Source organism: Anolis carolinensis, chromosome 1 (assembly GCF_035594765.1).
Source record: "Anolis carolinensis isolate JA03-04 chromosome 1, rAnoCar3.1.pri, whole genome shotgun sequence".
In the NCBI taxonomy this organism is placed as follows: domain Eukaryota; kingdom Metazoa; phylum Chordata; class Lepidosauria; order Squamata; family Dactyloidae; genus Anolis; species Anolis carolinensis.
The window spans coordinates 18,341,091-18,347,090 of NC_085841.1; positions in this window are offsets into that span (position 1 = coordinate 18,341,091).

Below are 6,000 nucleotides of genomic sequence, written 5' to 3' on the forward strand. Positions count from 1 at the left end.
ATCTAAAGTTGACCAAAAACTGATTTGTAACTTTTTTGGTACTAATGTTGGAGAGTGGTCCCTGGTCAAGTGGTCCCTGATTAAAATAAAGCTTGGGCACCACTGCCCTAAGGTATTTTCTTGGCAGAATTTATTCAGAGGGAGTTTGTCCTTGTCTTCCTCTGAGTATGACTTGCCCATAGTCTCCCAGTGAGTTTCCAGAACTGAGCAAGCATTTGAACCCTATAGCCTCACAATGTCCTAGACAAGCCTTTACATGCTGGTTTCCTCATATACATAAAAGACCTTCAGGTCACCCTGTTATCAATATTCCTGATGAGGTCTTGCAAACACAGGGCTGTGGCTTCCTTAAATGACTCAATCAACCTGTAATGCATTTTTCCTCTTCATCCCTGGTGTGTGCCCATTTATTTATTTATAATGTATATCCTGCCTTTCTCCAAACATGGGATCTAAAGTTGTATATAATCTTTCAAAAAAAATTAAAAATAAACATTTAGTACAATTAGGGCAAATTTCTATTTTTATAACAGCAGACAAAAAAGCAGTTTTAAAAAACATGTATAATAAACCAGAAAATTTTATTTCAGAAATTTCTATATCGCCTTTCTCTAACTGACTCAAGGCAGTTTACAACAGCATAGAAACATATAATATAAAATAGACCATTACAATTAACCCAAATAGGTTACAAAGTCCTTCCTTGTATGATTTTAAAAGTATCATTAAAATAAGTAAAAACACTCTAAAACTTCCCGGAGGGAGAGAAAATATAATTATAAAGTTACAGATCTTTTAAAAGCTATTCCAAACAGGAACGTCTTCAGATTTTTCCTAAAGGACATAAGGGTGGACACTGCTCTAATCACTTCTGGCAGTGTATTCCAGAGCTTTGGTGCTGTGCCCGAGAAAGTGCCCTCTCTGGACAGTTTTAAGTGAAGGCTGTCCCTAATCTGGGTGGAGATTAGCGTCTCACTCCTGGACCTTAAGGGTCTGCCTGGTCTATATGGTAAGATTAGGTGTCTCAAGTAGCCTGGACTGAAACTGTGTAGGGCTTTATGGGTTAAAACCAGCACCTTAAATTGGGCCCGGAAAGTAATCGAGAGCCAGTGGAGCTGTTTCTACAAGGGAGTGATGTGCTCCCTGGAGTCATCTTGAGCAATCTGGCTGCCTTGTGCTGAACCAATTGCAGTTTCTGGACACTTTTTAAGGGTAATCCCACATAGAGCACATTGTAGTAGTCCATACTGGATGTACTACTGTGGCCAGGTCGGATTTCTCCAGAAATGGGCGCAACTGGTGCACAAGTTTTAATTGTGCAAAGACATCCCTGGTCACTGCCGGAGTGTAACCCCTTCCAGCTCAAATTGTAACCCTATTTCCAGATTGATCCTGCGTAAGACCTCCAGTACTTCCGTTTTGTCTGGATTAAGCTTCTATTGGTTTGCCATCATCCAGTCCATTACTGCCCTCAGGTAACTGTTCAGGTGCGGAACTACTTCCTTGACATCAGGTGGAAAGGAGTAGTAGAGCTGGGTATCATCTGCATACAGATGGTACCTATATCCAAAACTCCGGATGATCTCTCCCAGCTGTTTCATGTAGATGTTACCCAACATCGAGGATAGTGATGAGCCCTTTGGGACCTCAAAGCCAACTGGCCATGGGCCTGAGCAGGACTCCTCCCAACACCACCTTCTGGAGACATCCCAAGAGGAAGGACTGGAACTACTGCAGTACAGTGCCTCCAAGTCCCATCCCCACCAAACGCTCCAAAGGATACCATGGTTGATAGTTTCAAACACCGCTGAGAGGTCTAGGAGGACGAGCAGAGTCACATTTCCCTGTCCAGTTCCCCCCAAAGATCATCCACCAAGGCGACCAAAGCCGTTTCTGTCCCGTAACCCGGCCTGAAGCCGGATTGAAGAGGATCATGACCTACTCCCCCCATTTAAAATACTGCTCAGCCACATCATATTAAATGCTGAAATGCTGCTTAAATGGAAAGACAGGGAGGAATCCAACCAGGCTTCTTGTGGGAGGGAGTTCTACAGACTGGGAGCAGCCATGGAGAAACCTGTCTCTCACCTCCTTTTCAGGGGCCAAGGGCTATTTGGAGTGCAGGAAAGACTTTTTGTTACAACCAGAAAGTAAAGCAAAAGTTGACTTCCCATTTACTCTCTGGCTGTAAAAAGTCAAGTTGTGGTTGAAAAAAAGGGTCTCCCAGTGCCTAACAAAGTCCCCAAAAGCATAGAATATGGGGAAAACATTCCTCATAGCCCCAGAGGATATAGGAGGGCCTTTTTGGATTGTCCTTTTTTAAAAAGGTTTTAAAATTGGATTACATGTTAGGAGGGTTTGTACCACTCCACCATCCCATGGGGTGCTAATTCACCTCTGCCAATACATGCCAGTTTCCCACCCACATTATGAGAGGAACCCTTATTAATATATGAGCCTCCTGTGTCCTCCTTGACCAAGCAGACTACAAACTGCACTCCTGACCTGGAGATCTGTCAGATCATGAGACATAAGACTCAGTGGAAGCACCACTACATCAGTGGAACAGTAGGTCTGCTGCCGCCATGAAAGGCATGCTAATAGATCATTCTGCCAGCCCAGCTGTTATTCTGACACAGATTTCCAAGCACAACATGAAGAACCAGGCCAAGTTGGATGTGGGACCAGACTTCAAGATTTCCGCCCTAAATCATGTTGCCACATGATTTGTCTTTACTGCCAGAGAATAGGAGACAAATAATGCTTCTTTCCTATGTAGTTGTAGTATGATCTTACTATAGTAGGATCTTACTATATTGCACCTCATGAGTCAATTCATGTATCTATCAGAGCTCAGAGGACCTGGCTGTACTTCTCTGAAGTCATGCTACAAAAGTAAAAAGGGTGCTGCTGTCAGCCTGGGTGTAGGAGTCAGTGGGCAGGGTTATTTGTTAGTGGATTTTGTTGCTCTCTGGCAAGGCCATGCTGTCACACAACAACCAGGATTATCAAATGGGTTTCTGGAGATAGGGACAAAGGGATTTCGTTTGCTGTGGAGTATTCCTGCTGATTGAATGGCTCTTCGTAGATGGTCAGAAGGATCCCCTTTCACCTGTTGTTCACTGCCATCAGGATTCATACTAAGGATCTCCAACATACTTCAGCTCCACCAGTAGCCCCTGTGTTCTTGTTTGTGACTGGTTGCAGGTCCAGATGGTTTGGAATTCCTGGAGGCTGCTCTCTTTTGCCATTTAAATCATATCTCTTTTGCCTCTGTCTTGTAAAAGGTGAATGTAGTCCTACTGACTTCCAGTTCTTCCCTAATGTACTCCAAGTCCCACCACCTGTTTCCCAACAACCTGCTCTGTAGCATAAGCTATGGATGACTTATCAAAACAATACATTTCCCTCTCAGGTCAAGCCTTCAACCCTCATCACAAGGAAAGATGGATTTTCTACAGGCTCCCTGCCCACTCTGTGGTGTGTCTCCTTCCTTTCATCTGTTCTGATTGTGAGAAGTGGACCATGCCCAGAGGAACGCTTGAGTCCTGGCATTGCTAACCTGCAGCTGAAGTAAGTGTTAATTGTGTGAGTGAATGGATATGTGTCATGATAATCATAGGCTGCCTGTGTGTCTGTATGGCATGCAGGTATCAGTGCTCACAATTCCCAATTGGTGCATCCCTCCACTAAAAATATAATTCCAATTGTCCTATCTGTCAGTATTTCTTTTTCATAGAGATATCTCCTTTGAGGAATTACCCCTTTCTATGTTCAGTTAATCAGTTTGTTTAATTCCCTCTAGCTTGCCAACCTCGATCCCAATCTTGTATCATTTTCAAATAGTAATGTGTGTGTGGTTGAAGCACAATGTATTCTATATCAGATCTTTTTAGCCATTCACAATGAATCCAAAATTTTGATGAGTTGTCATTACTTATTTGTCTGTCACTTGCTTCAAAGTGTTTTTAAAGAGCCTCAATACCTATTTCAAATTAATGAAATTAATTAGTGGCTGGACAGATGTTACCTCTTATTAGAGGCAGTATGTTTTTCAGTACCTGATGATGATGATGATGATGATGTTAATGATGTTGCCGCAACAGGTTAAACCACTGAGCTGCTGTACTTGCTTACCAAAAAGGGTAAGCTCCCTCTGTTAGCCCCAGCTCCTGCCAACCTAACAGTTCGAAAACATGCAGATGTGACATCAATGGATACTGCTCCAGCGGGAAGGAAATGGCGCTACATGTAGTCATGCCAGCCACATGACCTTAGAGGTGTCTACAGACAATACCAGCTCTTCAGCTTGGAAATGGAGATGGGCACCAACCCCCAGGGTTGGACATGACTAGACTTAATGTCAGGGGAAAACCTTTACCTTTGCATTTTCTCTCCACAAGGAGACTCAAAAGTAGCTGATGGGGAACATAGAAGAGCTGAAGGGTGCTGATTCATGTCCTGATCACAAGTAGTTGGTAATGTAAGAGAAAGCTAGTCTAGAAAGGTCTTCAGTTGGAGTCAAGAAGACCTTTCTTATCTTCTCCTAGATGCTATCTGTTCCCTTTGCTTAGCTGTGGAGCTGCTCTTTGCTTCATTCCACAGCTAAGCAGGAAGTTCTCCATATATGTTGTCGAAATGTTTGGGAAGCAAGTACATGTAGAAGATTACTGTTGTGTATCACAGCAGAATTTGACCAGAAGAACTTTTATGAATGGATATGAGCCAGAAAGATTTCTAAGCACTCGTTTCCATGGCAGTTATTTAGGCATTAAAATGGGAAATAACTAAGAAAACTAGTGTCTTTATCTTTCATATTGTTATAAAGAAGGAGCTAAGTTGCATTTCAATGCTTTAACTTGACAAGTTGAAGCACAGCAACGAGCTCTGTTTACTTTCTATGCACACAGGACTTTTGTGGCATTAATCTTCTCTGTTTCCTCTCACAATTCTGCAAGAGACATTGAGTTCCTTTGCAACCTGTCAAGACATGTACAAGTATTGCTTCTTAGTATGTCCATCTGAGAAGTTCACAGGGAGCACCTTGACAACGTTTTCAAAAGTGGAAAAACAACATTTTCATCAAGATAAAACATTCTATATCGGTATGACCAAAGGGATGGCATGCATCTGGGTTAATAACTATCTTTAAAGTTCCGTCTTGCAAAAGAACACATAGTTGGGTGACTTCATTGTTCTTATATGCAGCACATAAAATATTGCCATAAATATAAACCCACCTACATACAGGTTTTCTGTAGTCCCCTGAATGTGTTAAAAACAGGATAAGAGCCTCTTAAGAGGTCCTTAGTTGTAATTCTGGTTGACCAAGTGGCTGCCATCATCCTTCTTTTTTAATGCCTATTTGCTGATAGAGGCTTGTGAGGTTTCCTTAGTGTCAGAAGAAGGACCCCTTCTTTCCAGCTTACTGACAAATCCCTTATTTGCATTAAGGAGAGAAAAGGTAAAGGCCTTAGGAAACTGAAAATAATCTTGTAAACATGCTAAGTAAAGCAAAATCATGACATAACTTGATGGTGCACTACTTTGGCGTTGACACTGGAAGATTTGCACAACATTCTTGTTTCAAATCAAAAGATCTGTTTCCTCGTCTTTTATATATATTGTGAACAGTTTCAGAAAATAATTATAAAAATAAAGGTACAATATAATACATTTGTAGGGAGCCAGCATGGTAAAGTTGATTGAGTTTTGAACTGTGTCTCAGGAGACCAAATTTCAATTCCCCGTCACCATAATAATCCACTGGGTGACCGTAGGCAAGTCACACCTTCTCAGCCTCTGAGGAAGGCAAAGGCAAATCCCTTCTGAACAAATTATGCCGAGAAACCCCGGTGATAGGTTTACCTTAAGATTGCCATAAGTCACCTTTATTCCTCTGTGGTGCTATCACATTTGAGGAATGAAGTAATTTTAAAATATGTTCATTGTTCCACCAATAAGCTTTGAAACAGAGCTTGTAAATAATGAGTTACAGCC